We start from the raw sequence: 17,059 nt of genomic DNA, 5'->3' as shown, positions 1-17,059 counted from the left end.
CGCTGCATAGTTAATAGCGAGGAGAACTGCGCATATACTGGCCGTTTTTTTCTTGTCGCGTGTTCCATTGATTAAAACCGACGTGGGCCACGTCGTCTTAAATAAAAGCCTGTCTTATTACGGGTCGCTGAAATACGTTTTTTTTTTTTTTTTTTTCTTCCCCCAAGATGTTGAGTTAAATTAATCAATGTTAAGCCTTACTCTTCCATGATTCCGGAGTCCCGCATTATTCTTCATTGTCAGAAGCAGCGGCCAATTGACTGGTACATGGTTCCCGCTCCTCCCGCGTAATTAGACGACTTTCAGCGCGCTCTGCGTCTTCGAGAAAAAAAATCCCGCGTAATCACACAAACTGTCACTTATGTAATTTCCCTCGCGGCAAAATTGAAAAGGGAGTCATCATTCTGAGATGTTTCCTGTGAGAAGCTGGGGGGGAAGGAGGATCTTTTTCATGGTAATCAAACATAAAAATAAAAGAATAAAAGAATCAGTACTGGGCTCTGAATTGGTCCAGAAAGCTTTAAACACTGGTGCTTTCTTCATGGATAATTAGATGCTTTAAAGCTTTATTCTGACATTGTTCTTATCAAAGGAAAGAACAGTTTTCAAAACAATACAGTGTGTAGAAGAATGTGATCGTTAAATTGTGTGTGCGCGCGAGAGTGTGTGTCTGTGTGTGAGTCATTTATATTCAGGCCAGTTTATAATGCTTGAGACAATTACAGTGTAGTAGTTTATTGACTGAATGTCGATTTGATTTTTATGCTCAAATCTTGATTCAAAAATGGTGCCTGTCTAGAGAAAACAGGAGCATTTACCTTCTTTAATGCAGCTGGCTATCTAAAAGAAAGTCAAGCAGTTTGACCACATTCATTATAGTCCCTGTCTTTTTTTTTTCTTTTTTCTTTTTTAAACATCTGTTTAACATGCAGTTATGTCCGCCCGTCCGTTTGCCGGAACATTCTCCACCAACCTGCCGCCTTGCGAACGTGTGCAGCTCGACTCCGCTCCTTTTGTTCCTTCTGCCGTCCACCAGCTGAGCTTTTCATCCGGTTCACCCGAGCGCTGCCCCGGAGTGCTGACCTTAGGGCTCTGACAGGGCACGCTTTATCTGCACACTGCCCCCAACGCTTGTGCCAGATTTCAGAGAAATTAGAAAATCAGATATGCATGAAGGGGGAGAAAAACAAGGAAGCTAAGGAAAAAAGGGTATAAAAGGAGGGGAAAAAAAACAGTTGGTTTGCAGCCAATCTGTGTTGAAGGCCAAAAAAATATTCAAGGACTTGGCAGTTATATTTTAAACAGTCTTTCCAGGGAAACATCGTCCCTTCCAGATTCTGGGATATCATTTCTCGGGGTGGTTTTAACCCATGATTAAGTTTAAGCTTAAGAAGTTGCACAAATTCAGTAAACCATGGTAAATTTCTGGACTCTAGATGAGTAGATCTTTGTAGGTTTACAGAAGTGTTTTGCGTAACCGCATTCTTCTGGACTCCAGGAGGCAGTTAAGAAGTTTAGGAATATATTCCCTTTTTACAAGTTATAAATCGAAAGCGTTTTTATGCTGCTGTCTGTTCAGTTTCTGTTCTCTTTAGTCCTTTAGGGATAATTGCCCTTTGCTTGCCCCCCACCCCTCCTCCCGGTTGAGGAGATTGGGGCCTCTCTGTCCGTGTTGCCCCTGCAGCAGGTGTTCGTACGATCTTGCTTATTTGCTTGGGCGCTTCCTTTGGCTGGTTTGTTTGCTTTTGTTCCTTTTATATAGGTGCGTCCCGGAGGCATTTTCCAACCCAAGGCTGGAGATCATTAAAAAAGGGACGGGGCGAAACACAGAGCTGACTGGTGAGGGACGTGGAGCAGGAAGAGGAAGGCTCACCTCCCTCTCTGTAGCCAGGCCCTGTAGAACAGAGAACCTTTCTACTCTGAATGTGGTTCTGTAACCAGGCTCTGTAGGAGAGTGGAGAACCTCCCTGCTCAGAACACAGTTCTGTAACCAGGCCCTGTAGAACAGAGAACCTCCCTGCTCTAAATGCCCTGTAGGAGAACGGAGAAATGTCCTCTGTCAGCCTGATCATGGGTCATCATTTCCTGTTTTTCAGTGTGTTTGTTTTTCAAGTGTTGAAAACATGAAGAGGAAAGGGACCATTTGTGCCTCCCCAAAAAGACGGGTTATAGACTTCTTTAACCCCCCCCCCTTTCCTTTCTCTTACACACGCGCACACACACACACACACACACACACACACACACACACACACATGCGCAGAGCTCCCCACAGATGCATGCCTACAGGTTTTAATGTCAAATTTATAAGATGCTGTGAAACTGGGGAAGTCTCTGGGAGATTGGCATCCACCTGGTAATTTACTCAATTCATTAGCCAGAGGCCAGAAAACAAATCTGTGCTGTCCTCTCTCCCCCTCTCTGATATTCCAGAAAACAAATCTGTGTGTTCCCCTCTCCCCCTGTCTGATATTCCTTATGGCTGCCATGTTGTTTCTTTCACAAGCTCCATTCTTTATTCAAGATCTCTAACATGTGTAGTAGAAAATGTGAGCAAACTTATGGCCAGTATCGTTTATTTATTAATTTCTTTTTTATTTATACACAAAACCACTGCTTAAAAGCACCTAGCGTGTACTCTTGAGGGAAGTGGTTTCAGAGGATGGTGTGGGTGATTTAGGGTGCTTGTGGAACCAATATTTTAGGAAAGGGTTGTGCGTGTGAAACGTGCTTGTAAAGGTATTAAACCCAAGTCCTCTGTGGTCCGAAAGTAAACATCGTTTTTAAAATCTCCAAACCCATCCCACACGACTGTTACGTGTAGCACTGTCGTAAATTTACGAAACATTTCTGGAATGCGTTTGGATTCGGTACATGTTGAAGTAATTACTTACTGCTCTGTATCGCGTGTTTGACAACAGTGTGCACGAGATGTACAGTTAGTAACAGTCGTGCTTCTTGTGTGATAACATAGGTGGAACACATTTATTTCCTCGTATTTATCACAGGGGAAAAAAAGGCTTCTTCAAGCTTCACGCTGTGGCTGGTGGCTTTCCTGTCTAATGCCTGTGTGATACGGGACGTCCCGATAAGTCGCCATTTCAGAATTAAAACGGTTAAACTGGGACTCCGTCGGCCGGGTGAAAGAACTGCGGCCTGCTTTTCCCAGAACGGGGGCCAGAGCCAGTTACACAAGCGGCTGTTTTCACCTGAAGACGCTTCGGCTTTCACGTGCTTCCCGCTCCTGGTTCGAGCTGCGCCGGGCTGTGCGTGCTTGGGCACTGCGCCTTGTACTCTGTGCGCCTTGGACTCTGTGTCTTGGACTCTGTGCGCTTTGGACTCTGTGCGCTTTGGACTCTGTGCGCCTTGGACTCTGTGCGCCTTGGACTCTGTGCTTTGGACTCTGTGCCTTGGACTCTGCGCCTTGGACCGTGTCCCAGTGTTGTGGGCCTGAGCGGGGGCTGGGCCTCAGGAAGCACCCTGTTGTGTCAGGAGCGATCAGGCCTAAGCCACTGTTAATTACAGGATCCCGGTCCAAAGGGAGGCTTGGACACCACAACCCGCCCCCCCCCCAACCCCTCCCACCTCCCCACCCCCCAACCCCCCCAGCTCTGAATGAGACCCAGCGCCGGGGGTGGGGTTGCTAATCCAGCCTGCGTCAGCCTGTGGCTTTTACACACGCGCAGGAGAGACGTGACTCTCTCTGCCATTTACCATTTCAAATATAAGTCCTTACAAACCGTTTTTATGTATGAATATTATTTATATATTTATTTGAAGAATTAATTTTATTCCAAGGTGCAACGGAAATGGGTGTTCTTTGCTGGTGTACACCAATGCTGAATAACAGAGTGTTGTCAATTTTCAGTTTTTTTTTTTTTGTTCTCTCATGAACGTGATGAAGGAAAGTGTGCTGCATCTTAAAAGGAAAGAGACGCTGGCGTGTTGTACGCGGGATGGCGGTACGTAGCAGGCCGGGGGTAAAGCTGACCCAATCCCCATTCTGGCTCCAAAAAAGTTGTGAGTCATTTTGATAATACTCTCCCTCCCGCTGTTGGTTATTCCTTGTGCGTTTGTGAAATATGCACCGAGCAGCAAAGCATTCTGTATTTTGGAACGCTGTCCTGGTTAAAATATGTGCTTCAAAATGGCTGCTAATGCATTTGTCATCACTGAAACAAAAGGGACCAAAAATTAGAACCCAAAGGGCAAAAGCAGTCTGAAGTTTTGGTCTGGACTCTTGGTGTGTTGTTTGTATTTTGTTCATGCGTCACCGAGAGGAGGAACTTGTTAGCTTCTTAGCTGCTCTGCGTGGGTTGTAGGGGGTTGTAGATTTATACTGTGAGACTGACGGGAAATCTGCTCTGTTTTGATGACGCAAGGTGAAATTCTTCTCCTCCTCTACACCTTCTGTAAAACGCCTGTAGTAAGCCTGCACTGCCACTGGAGGGCACAGCAAACTAACCACTAACCAGGGAAATGATGATATTTGAAGGGGGGAAGAAAGCAGACTTTAAAGAAGAGAAATCCTAAACCAAAGGTGGACAGTTTTTTTTTTTTTTTTTCTTTTTGCACACAAGCGTGTCACATTTTAAATCGAACCTCGGAACGTCTGTTTGTTTAATTGGGTCCCCACAAAGTTTTGCCAACCTGATTGGCTGCCAGAAGGTTCCAGAGTTCCTCTCCCCCTTTCCTGCCGTGCGGATCTTCGGCAACACCACACTCCTCCTCTCCTGTGGGCCTCACCGCGGTCTGAGCCGCTTTTGCACTAACACAGGTTCTGTTAGCAGGTGAGCGTGTACCTCGCTGGCCCCCCCATCCCCCCCCCCACCCCCCCCCCCCCACCCCGCGAGAGGCCTTTCCCTACATCCTCTTCAACACCCTGCGTAGGAGCTGATGGGCGCACACAGCCCAAATACTGCACCTGTGTTTTTAGGGGACGTTTAAAGGAGGGCGTGTCTTTAAACCGGCTCTGATACTGTGGAGGTTTTCCGGTGGTGATAATTCTTACGGGTGCTGTTGTGCGTTTTTGGTAAAAGGACGTGTGCTGGCACACATCCGAGTCCATAAAGCGGGTCATTTGGTCCGTGTTCACTGTAAATGAAAGTGATCAGAGTGTCAGATTTGTTGCCGTGTTTTCGGGCGAACCGACTGTCCGAAACCTAATGGAAATTCCCCTGTGGGCCCGGCCTGTTGTGTGCGTCCTCCGCAGCACGATGGCTGTAAAACTGCTTAGCCGGGGCCATATGGTGGGGAAGAGGTGGGTTTGAGCCGGCCTGGACCTCGGCCAGGGGGGTTGAGCTTGCCCTGGACAGCGCTGCCTCGCCTCCAGAGCTCTGCTGTGTGCGGGTTTGACTCAGATCCACCTGAAGGCTGCTGGGAGATTTACACAGAGCGCTATGCAGCTAAACACACAGAGCGTTCTCAGTTACTCACTCTAAAGAGGGAGAATAATGGAACAAAGTGCCAGCATTAAGGTTCAGCTAACTGTGTGTGTGTGTGTGTGTGTGTGTGTGTGTGTATGTGTGCCCGCGTATGTTTGTTTGTGTGTGTGTGTGTGTGTGTGTGTGTGTGTGTGTGTGTGCCAGTGTCTGTCTGTGTATATTTGTTTGTGTGTGTGTGTGTGTGTGTGTGTGTGTGTGTGTATGTGTGCCCGCGTATGTTTGTTTGTGTGTGTGTGTGTGTGTGTGTGTGTGTGTGTGTGTGTGCCAGTGTCTGTCTGTGTATATTTGTTTGTGTGTGTGTGTGTGTGTGTGTATGTGTGCCCGCGTATGTTTGTTTGTTTGTGTGTGTGTGTGTCTGTCTGTGTATATTTGTTTATGTCTGTGTGTGTGTGTGCCCATGTATGTTTGTGTGTGTGTGCGCGCGTGTGTGTGTGTGTGTGCCAGTGTCTGTCTGTGTATATTTGTTTGTGTGTGTGTGTGCGTGCCCACATATGTTTGTGTGTGTGTGTGTATGTGTGTGCCCGCGTATGTTTGTTTGTGTGTGTGTGTGTGTGTGTGTGTCTGTACGCCTGTGTATGTTTGTTGGTATTTTGGAGAATCATATATTAATTCTGCAAAACTGGTAGCCAGTACTTTTGTGTAAAACTAATATTTCGAAATAAAAACATAATAAATTTCTCAGTCAAATGTGCACGTGCTCAAAATTTCATTTTGGGAATGGAATGTGGTAAGGAATTTCTGCTGATCTGTTACAATCGATTGAGAAGTCAGAGCGCATTGTCACAAAGAAATCCACATTCCATTTCACACAGACTATAATCCCCAGCCGAACGTGTACATGTATCCACCAACTTCCATTTAATAATGAGAGGATAAGGATGGGATATCTTGTCCAAGAGGTTTAGTTAAGCTCTCATTATGAAATGTACCACATTTGAGGCTTTTCTTAGAACGTTTTTTCGTAAGCACACTTGCCTGTCTGTGTTTCGCCCCTTTAAAGAATCTCTTCAGACTTTCAGTGGGTTAAACGCTCTTTACCTCATTGTTTAACTTAATTGAATTCCTGTGTCAGTTTCTCCTCGGGGGTCAGCAGTGGATGACCTTTTGCACATCTCCTCCACTGCTATTGTTTGCGTGACCATTAGGACTTAAAAGGCGGCTCACACTTTGTCAAAAGCAGAACTGTTTTCGTGTCCCCTCCTCCTTTCATGTTACTTACTTTGTTTTCTTTTTTCTGCTCTGTGTGTTCATCTGTGTTCAGCTTTAACACACACACACACACACACACACAGACACTCACCCCCACCAATAACCGCACATTCAAATGAAATAAATTTTTTTTTTTTACATTTTTTTTTTTTTATTATTTTTTTGATGTTCCAGCAGTTGTGAACATAAGTGAGTCTTCCAGAAATGATGATTGATAATCAAAATAAGATAAGAAATATTTTTGAAAGTAAATCTGAAGCCCCCACTTTAACTGCCCGCTTGGTGTGAGGAGCTGAGGTATGGAGACACAGGGGCTGGATTTTTTGGGAACACAAAGCGTTTAAGCAGGATTTCAGATCGCAGGGCCCAGAGTGAAAGACTCAGTGGGGGAAGATGTGTGGGAAACACTGCAGAAAATGAAAGGATGAAAGAGTGGGGACTGAGAGAGTGTGGCACAGTCCAGTAAGCTTTTACCTATTTCAGAAAGGTCCCAGCCCCGTTATTCCCCCCCGAGGCTGATCTTCAGTTTGGCGTCGGGACGACCTGGGGTTACCCAGAATGCAGCGGAGATCTCCTGCTCTCGCACACGCAAAGATACTCCACTCACAGCGAGTGCGCCGTCCACTCACCAGATACATTGCATTAGATAAATATAAATAGGATCGCTTCCAAATTGTGTGTGTGTGTGTACAGCGTGTGTGTGCGTACGCTGTGTGTGTGTGTGTGTGTGTGCGTGTACAGTGTGTGAGTAACTGAGTGTGAGAGTGTACAGTGTGTGTGCGTGCGCGTGCATGTGTGTGTGCTGTCAGAAGAGGTGGAATGTTCCAGATGCACTCTCCATCTGTCTGCCCACCGCTGCTGTTTGGCCTTGTTCTGTGCGGTTTGCTGTTAAATAACAGCCATGCAGCAGCGCTGTGGATAATGGCTGACTTTTACCCCCCCCCCCCCCCATGCCCCCCCCCCCTCCTGCAGCCCACAAAAAGGTGTCTTTCTTCACATTTGTTCTCCTTTGCTTTTCTTCATGTTTAGGTAAATATGAGGCAAATGCTGCTTAATTAATAACGTAAGGAATTATCACTGAATATGGCGGAGCGCTTGGGTCCATATTGAGTGAGTCAGGTGAAAAGGGAGAGGGAGGGCGTCATCGCAGAAGAGCGTTATCATAGAAGGAAGAGGGCGTCATCGCAGAAGAGCGTTATCATAGAAGGAAGAGAGCGTCGTCGCAGAAGAGCATCATCGCAGAAGAGCGTTATCGTAGAACAGAGGGAGACAATCAGTGACATCAACTATTACCCCAGGTCCATTTTCAAAACATTTAAGGACCTGCAGGATTGCTAATGTTATGAGTCTGTTACCTCAAAACACAGTGGCTTGTGTTTGAATTCCTCCCATAAATTATCCATTACAGTCACTCTGCTAATGTTGAATTGCAAAGCTTGCTTCTGTTCATTTGCAAATCACATTGAAGGTCGTGAACTTCAGAAATACTTTCATAAATAAACAAATGCCCAACACACTTTCCATTACCAAACCACATGTATGTAATTTTTTTTAGTTTACTTTTATAAAAATATCCAAATACTTCTTGTTAATGTTCAGATTCTAGCTTGCCGGGGAGGAGATTTACATTACATTACATTACAGGCGTTTGGCAGACGCTCTTATGACGGGCTGGTCTGCAGTTTGGCCCGGATCGCGTGGAACTGGACCGGGCCACGAGAGCTGGATGGCCCCTCGGGTTGATTGAGAGCGCTGCAGCGTAGTTAATGAAGCGACGTCGGCCCCCCGTTCGCTGGTTTACGGCTGCATTTATGGAGGGGGTCTGATTAGGGCCCTCCGTAATGGTTCCTGCCACTTTATAACTGACGGCATTACCAAGAGAAAGGGGCTAAAGACATGCGGAGTGGAGCGGACGCGGCCTTCACGGGAACGGCTCGTCTTTGATGACGTCCTAGCCGCGGGCTATCGTTTTACTAGCCGCGGGCTATCGTTTTACTAGCCGCGGGCTATCGTTTTACATTTTTTATGCGGGATACTTTTTTTTTTTTTTTTGGTCGGGTCGTCGTTATCGATGCCGAACTCTGGTGACCCGCCGGTCACGTTCACACGGTCGCCGGGCCTTTTGGGACGGGACAGACACAGGCTCGAGCCGAACCCGCGGTCGCCCGGGCTGGTGACGGGCGACGAGCGGTCAGACAGATGCGTCGGTCAGGCTGGCGTGTCCTTCGCTGTCGGGACGGTCGGCTGACTCCCGCGGACACAGAGTAGTGATTGGTTGTGCCTGTCGGCTCCTCAACGAGCCGCTGAGCTCAACCTTCAGAAGCCTGAGGGTCTACAGGATGCTCACGCGATGTGTTTGCGTATGCATAACACTGACGTTGAGTGTATGTGTATGCGTAACATATGCACATATTACATGTATATATTGCATTTGTGTGTGTGTGTGTGTGTGTGTGTGTGCGTACCGTTATTTGTGTGTGATTTCATTTGAGACGTGATTTGATGGATACATGTTGCGTAAATCTCACCGTCTCACCTCCTGGGGCTGAGTACCTTCATTTAAACTCCTTGTCTTTGTGGGTGACATGATTTTACTGTAAATGAGGGGTTCCAGTGTGCATCGCCCCCTTTTTACTGTGAAAGCTGGCTTTGGCTGAAGCCATGTTAGGGAACGCAGAGAAGGAAATTGGTTGCAGATGATAGTGAATGATAGTGGGTTAGTGTCTCTGTCTCTCGTGGTCGATTTTTGCATAAAGGTGCCTCTCTCCCTTACTACGTTAAAGAAGAAACATAATAAGAAAATGCCAGAACTACTTTAGTCATGTGACAAGCAGTTCTTTGCAAGTTTGGAGGTTGTGGCAGGATGTGCCGGGAACCGCCCCTCCCTCCCCCCACGGGCACGATTTCTACCCCCTTTACAGCCGCCCGGCCCGCGAGAGGAGAGGACTTGCCCCGTGGGCATCTTTTTGGTGGGGAAGGAAGGGGGAGGGGCTTCCCGTGGGGGTTTTTGTACCGTTCTCCCGCGCGTCACTGTGGCTGCAAGCACCGCTGTCCCCGCCCCTTTTCCCATTTTCTCCGCCCCCCCCCCCCCATCGGGACGTTCCCTCCTCATCAGCACTTCTGTGGTCTTTGTGGGGGTGTCCCACTGCATCTGGACAGTGGGGTGTCCTTTATTGTCTCCTCAGACCGCTGCGTTTGGGCCCTGAAGGCTCGAGCGTCTATAGGCCAGAGCGCGCTCTTAATGCGACCCCTTATCTCGCTTTCACGGGGTCGTTAAACACGCAAAGTTAAAAGCTGACCCCAGTGCCCTCCGCAGTGTTCGTTATCTAAAAATAAAGAAACTTATAAACCTAAAGTAAATTTATGACAAAGTTCTTTTAAAAAGAGATTCTCCACTGGAGAAAAAAGTATGCACAAGCTACAAGCTTCTGGCTTCTCAGAGCAGCAGACAGTTTAAAAGAAAAAATGTAAATTTGCGTGAATCTGTATCGGCGCACAGCTGCGCCAGCTCGCTGGACCTGTGGCTAAGGGCCCGTTAGAGTTTAACGTAGCGGCTAATTAGCCTCGCCGTTTCTGCTTCCGGGACTTCTTCCGGTGCCTCGGATGAAGATGTCTCCCCCTTTCAGCAGGGTGATGGGGCCGTGGGGGGGCTGGGGTTAAGGGGTGGTGGGGGGGGGGCAGTTCTGTGGGGCCGTGGGGGGGCTGGGGGGGTTGGTGGGGGGGGTGGAGGAGATGGGGTGTAATATCTGACAGCCGAAGTGGTCGTGGTTTCTGGGCATCAGCAGTTTGGTGGTTAAAGCTGGGCCCTTTTTCCTCTGTTTCTGAGAGCACTGTCAGCGGAGAGAGAGTGAGAGAGGGAGCGAGAGAGAGTGAGAGGGAGATGGACAGAAAGCGAGATACTGAGAGAGTGAGAGGGAGATGGACAGAAAGAGAGATACTGACAGAGAGAGAGAGAGAAAGAGAGATACAGAGGGAGCGAGAGGGAGCGAGAGAGAGAGAGGGAGTGAGGGATACAGAGGGAGAGAGAGACAGAGAGAGGGAGAGAGAGAGAGAGAGAGAGAGAGAGAGAGAGAGAGAGAGGGAGTGAGGGAGAGAGAGAGAGAGAGAGGGAGTGAGGGGGAGAGAGAGAGAGAGAGGGGGAGCGAGCGGCCGTTTGTAGAGTACAGGTATCCGGATGCTTCAGGCCGCTGCAGATAGCAGGTCTGACTCGGGCCTCATTGCGCAGATCAGGGCGTAAAATCCGCCGTGGCGAGGCCGGCTGGAGCACGGGGGTAACACACGGCCCTCGGGACGTCCCTGGTGGGGTCAGCCGCCACCAGCTGATCTCATTCGGGGAGGGGGGGGGGGGGGATCAGTGGTTCGGGGCCTGCATCGAATCGCCAGCCTGGCTTTCATTTGCCCCCTCGGCTGTTCCTTTGTGTGCCCCCCCCCCCCACTACCACCCCCCCCCCCACTACTCAGTCCACTTCTCACGTCTCCAGAACTGGGGGCTCGCACTGAAACGCAGCCCCGTGCTGAGGATCAGCTTCCCTTAGCGTTAGCCTTGCTGTAGCCGCTGCTCTGTGAGTGTGTGAGTACAAGAGAGCAGTTTTAATAAAATAAATAAAAAATAAATGAATTATGGAAGGAACAGCAGATACACATCAGTGGCTTTTGACCATTTTTTTTTTTTTTTGCTTTTTGTGATGTGGGGAGGGAGGGGGGCAAATTTAGGCAGCGTGTCCTCTATCTCTCCCCCCTAAACCCCAATTTCATCTTTTTTTATTTTTTGAATATTTTTTAAAAGCTTTAGCAGGGCACACCCTGGAAAGTACTTAGCATATTAAGAAGATGCTGATTATCGGAGAGCAGAAACACAGATCTGTAATGTCGTGCCTTTTAGACACAGCTCTGGAAATAATTGTGCAATCTGCATATTGAGAGGTGCTCAGTTGGCAGTGTTCACATTGGCTGGGACCGGGCCTGGAATGTTGAGTCTGCGCGGTGTAGTTTAGACATCTGTTACCTACTCTGCTACCACTGAATCTATTTAATTTAATTCCTATATGAATAATCACATTTTTGAATTAGTCCATGTTGTCAAGAATAGATTTTCATACGGTTGCCAGTGTATGTATGAAAGGCTACACGTATGTCTTATTTTATGATCAAGTATACATTCAATTCAATAAATATACACACCATAAATGTATATGTAGATTTTGTGTGAACTATAAAGGTCATGCTCTATAGGGGGACTTGCTAATTAAGTAGTAACACTGGCAGTCGCAGCAGCGTTAACCTAATCCGTTTATTCTGGGATGTACCCGGTCTTTGAAAGCTGTGGAGCTGATCACGGATTGGGCAGCGTGTTCTTTTGAACGCCACGGCTCCGTGAGGCCTGTGGAAGCGCTTTAGGAGTCCCTCATAACCCTGTATGATGTAATAACGCTGCGGCCGTGTACCCGCCTGAGACACGGACAGCCTGCAGACACATGCGCTGCTCGAGTAGACACAACGCTGTCCTTCTGCACAGTCCCCCTAGTAACGCTGTCCTTCAGCACAGTCCCCCTAGTAACGCTGTCCTTCTGCACAGTCCCCCTAGTAACGCTGTCCTCCTGCACAGTCCCCCTAGTAACGCTGTCCTCCTGCACAGTCCCCCTAGTAACGCTGTCCTCCTGCACAGTCCCCCTAGTAACGCTGTCCTTCTGCACAGTCCCCCTAGTAACGCTGTCCTTCTGCACAGTCCCCCTAGTAACGCTGTCCTTCTGCACAGTCCTAGTAACGCTGTCCTTCTGCACAGTCCCCCTAGTAACGCTGTCCTCCTGCACAGTCCCCCTAGTAACGCTGTCCTTACACAGTCCCCCTAGTAACGCTGTCCTTCTGCACAGTCCCCCTAGTAACGCTGTCCTTCTGCACAGTCCCCCTAGTAATGCTGTCCTTATACAGAGTCCTAGTAACGCTGTCCTTCAGCACAGTCCCCCTAGTAACGCTGTCCTTCTGCACAGTCCCCCTAGTAACGCTGTCCTTCTGCACAGTCCCCCTACTAACGCTGTCCTTCTGCACAGTCCCCCTAGTAACGCTGTCCTTCTGCACAGTCCCCCTAGTAACGCTGTCCTCCTGCACAGTCCCCCTAGTAACGCTGTCCTCCTGCACAGTCCCCCTAGTAACGCTGTCCTCCTGCACAGTCCCCCTAGTAACGCTGTCCTTCTGCACAGTCCCCCTAGTAACGCTGTCCTTCTGCACAGTCCCCTTAGTAACGCTGTCCTCCTGCACAGTCCCCCTAGTAACGCTGTCCTTCTGCACAGTCCTACTAGTAATGCTGTCCTTATACAGAGCCCTAGTAAAGCTGTCCTTATACAGAGTCCTAGTAACGCTGTCCCTATGCTGAGTTCTGTCAGACGTAAGCTTCTCGCGGAGGTGTTGTTTTGGCTCAGTCAGCCCGTTGTTAGCGATATCGTGTGAAGTGGCGGTCGTCGTTGGCGACCGCGGCAGAAAGGTTCTTTCCTGACGAGCCCCTTGGGCGGGTCACGCCGCTGGGCTTCCTCCCGCGGTGACCGTGTGGCGCGTGCAGGCTGGAGTCGTGGCCTCCTCCTCCTAATGAGAACCAGCGACAGGCCGCCGCTCGTAAAACCACAAAGGCTCAGAAACGCCGGGCCGGCGCTTGAAGTCCGTTTACAGTCCGCTCGGCGCGAGCGCGTTACAGCCCGCGATGTCTATGGTCCCGCTCCGTTTTATCATCAGCTTTCAAGCGCACAAATGTACCATAGAAATGCCTCGCACCGGAGGGATTGTTAAACTTAGGAAACGTACATCATTGTGTAATGGAGGGGAAATATCGAACAGATGTTGAAAAAGAGAATCCAGATTGCAGATCTCTGGAGCACATGATGTATTAATAGAAGACCCTGTCCAGGTTATCCCAGGACTGTAATGCCCCAAAAACATTTATTGTATTTTTGTTTTATTACACCCAATCTGGCCTGTTATTTAAAAGATAAGAAGAAGAAGAAACAGCTTTGTTTCAATACATGTGTGGGGAAGTGAGCTTCACTCGTCCGGGCAAGAAGAAGACTGAGGCATGGGTACACTCTGCTTGCTACTAGAATGATAGCTCACGGTCAAAAATCACCCCAGATTTCTGCCTGTTGACTTTACACTGTTATATAGACTGCCCACATTGTTATGAATCTTAGATTGTATTTTAAAATTAATTTACCTGGCAATATTGGACATGTTTTGTGGCATTTATTTAGTTCATTTTCTGCTTATAAAAATATAAGATGAACACCAGAAAAGGGGTAATAAAACATGGTTTTGTGATAAACGGGGCATCTGTCCTAATCGTCAGTAGGCGTGGGAGGGATATGGACAGAAAGTATTCATGAGAACGTTGAGCCTGAACACTGGGGGTGTTTGGGGTTCTTTGAAATTCGGTCGTCATTGTTCAGAATGTGAGGAAATGGGATTAAAATCACAACTTCTGGCTTCCTGTTTGACTGTAAAGCGGGAGTGTTTGGCTTTGCGTTGCGTTGGCGGTATTGGGGAAGGGTTCTCTGAATATTATCTGCGAGCACATATGGGTAATTCTCTTTTGGGATAGATGTGTAATGTAATGTGTTTATCTACCGCAGATCGAAAGCAGTCGATCAACATTCCGAAACGGCAATCAAAGGCATCCATTGTGTTTCAGAGATCTCGCGTTTCTTAAAGCAGATTTGTAAAAATGCCTCGTAGGGGTTGTAGAGTGTAGTGATGTCACCTTGACTCTCCTCCACTGCCGCCTGCAGTAAGCAGACCTAAAGAGGAGAGGATTGGTGAGAGGGACACAGGGACTCTCTCACTGAGAGGGATTCCTCAGTGGCTGACAGTCACGCGTGGGCTTCTGCTGTCCGTCGGAACAGGAGGAGCCTGAGCTCGATTTAAAGCATGTCTGGGATGCCTGTGGGCTGCTGCATTGTGGGTGGGTAGTAGGGTTGTGAATATTGAACCAGACCAGGGGAGAACCCAGACTGATCTTTTAATGACGCTGGCTGATTTTTTTCCAACTTGGATTTCCTCAATTAATCCCAGTGTTTTTTGGAGCTGGACTCCCTTTTTCAAATCAAAAGCTCGGGCTCAAGCGTGGAAAGTGAATCTGTTGGGAATGTCTTCCGCTGGCTTTCTCTGAAGTGAGTCTTCACCTGCTGCTCTTCTGCAGATAAAAGAGACGCCCCAGGTCTGAACCCTTCTCAAAATCCGAACGTTTTTGTTTCTTTGTACATAAATCAAAAATGATTTCCTCTTCCTCAGCCACTTACCGTTTTAACCGCGAACGGCGGACAGAGTGCGGTTGGTGAAACACGGTGCGGTTCTGATTAAAATCTTGGCGGCACATTTCCTTTGGGCCGCTAGAGCTGTACGCCAGACTCGTACCAATAAAGCTTCCCGCCAATTTGTTGCGGCTGAAAAACTGAAAAAAACCGGGCGTAACCCCCGGCAACCACAAGGAGAGAGCGGTGGCTCAGAGCTCCAGATGTGCCCGTGTAAACAGACACGCCTCCGAATTACTTCCCCACTCTCTCCCTCCTCTTCCTCATCCCTCCTGTTCTGGGATTAGGCTTGGCGGGACCCCCCCAGGCCCGTGCCGTTCGGCAGGGAGGGAGCTCTGCGTGGAGCATTTGGGCACCAGAGCTGGGTTCTCGGCGGGGGGCACGCGCCGGTGTCCCGTTGATAAAATCAAAGTCCCGCGATGCCCGCTGCACACGACCCCAGCCGTAAAAGAGGCTGTGACACACGCACATCAGGCCCGCCTGAGCATCACTGACGGGTGTGCTTCCCCAGCCTGGGACTCCCCTCCGTCAGGTACGTCGTGGCCAACTGCCCTCCCCCTCCGGTGGGGTGGGCAGGTTTTGGAGAGTGAGAGCAGCACCCCCCCCCCCCACCCCCCACTGAACCAGGGAGGGGACACTGCTGTATGAGACACTGAACTGAACACGCTCTCTTTGTTTGTCTCTGTGTAGTACCACATCGCACTTCCCTGCCACTCGCCCCCCACCCCCACCCCCACCCCCCGGTCACACCAAGCACCCTCTTCCCTCACGTCTTTTCTGTGAAATGTATTCTTTAATTACCAGCGCCATTGTCCTGCAAGCTCACCCCCCCCCCCACTTACGTTATAATTGATTCGGCTTTCAAGTGGACCACTTAAGATGTCTTTTTTTCTTTTCTTTTTTATTTTTCTGGCCATTCACCCCTGCAGCAGCATGTACTGAAAGCAGAAGCCTTCCATTTGGGGTCCCCCCCCCCCCACCCCACCATGACCCCCACCTCCTTCCCACCGAACCCCCCCGTTTTTCTTTCCAATTTTGCTGTTTGCTTTTTTTTGTTTCCCCCTGTCAATATGGGCACTGTAGGTTTTTGTCCCTCAAGTGATGGCGGGGCCCCCCCGGCCCCCCTGCCCCCCCCCCCCCTCTGTTCCCGCGTCCGCACCGATAGGGGTTCACACACCCCGCCCTCCCCCCCTTTACCCGCCATTGTCACTGACCAAATTTGAGCACTACAGTGGCGGGGTGCCCCGCAGGGCCGGCGTGCGGGGGCCCCGCAGGGCCGGCGTGCGGGGGCCCTGTAAAGTGCTCCTCGCCATAACTACCTGAATTGCTTTTAATTGCACAATATGGCCGCATCGTCCTGGGCGAGATTACGGCTGACTGATACCGCAGGGCCACTGTGAGCGCGGAGGACTGGATCAAGGGCCCATTGAAGTGACTTTAGCTCCTTTTGCAGAAGAGAAGAGAACGCTTTACACCCCCCTCCCCTTTTAACACAGAGCTGTGTCTCCCCCCCCCCTCCACTCCGTCCCCCCCCCCCCATTCTTCTCTTTCTCTCTGAGCAGAAAAGCAACACAATCAACAAATATTATCCTTCCCAGAGGCATTGAATTAGCACGAGCGGGCGAAAGAAGAAAAAAACAGTTCCTGATTGTAATTGGACGTGTTTGATTCCTGTGATTCCGGCCCTTCGTTAGCGCTAATTGTTTTTAGCGACCCGACCGTCAGAACGGATCGTTGAAATGCGGGCGGCGTAACCGCGATCGTTAGCGCGCGCGGTAAAATGCGTGCTAGGCGGCCGGATCGACGAGCGGGCGCGGGAGTGCGTTTGCATTAGCCGCTACGTTCGGCGCTACGCTGAGCCGCGGTGTTTGTGCTAGCCGCCACTACGCTCGGCGCAACGCTGAGCCGCGGTGTTTGTGCTAGCCGCCACTACGCTGAGCCGCGGTGTTTGTGCTAGCCGCCTCCGCTTGGTGCTACGCTGAGCCGCGGTGTTTGTGCTAGTCTCTGCCGCTGTTTGCTAGGGCCTGTGCTATCTTTTTGCCTGCGTCTGATAGCCTGTGTTGTGTTTTTGCCTACATCTGATAGAGCCTGTGTTGTGTTTTTGCCTACATCTGA

At 49.4% G+C, this 17,059-nt stretch overlaps 1 protein-coding gene across 1 annotated transcript in view; it reads left to right on the top strand.

Annotated features, from left to right (window-relative positions):
- The window catches only part of clybl (citrate lyase beta like), a 69,215-nt gene that overhangs the window by 18,647 nt on the left and 33,509 nt on the right, over positions 1–17,059 (top strand). The gene's annotated exons all lie outside the window — the stretch shown is intronic.

This window comes from Anguilla anguilla, chromosome 15 (assembly GCF_013347855.1).
Source record: "Anguilla anguilla isolate fAngAng1 chromosome 15, fAngAng1.pri, whole genome shotgun sequence".
Classification (NCBI taxonomy): domain Eukaryota; kingdom Metazoa; phylum Chordata; class Actinopteri; order Anguilliformes; family Anguillidae; genus Anguilla; species Anguilla anguilla.
This window is presented reverse-complemented; position numbering and strand designations above follow the sequence as displayed.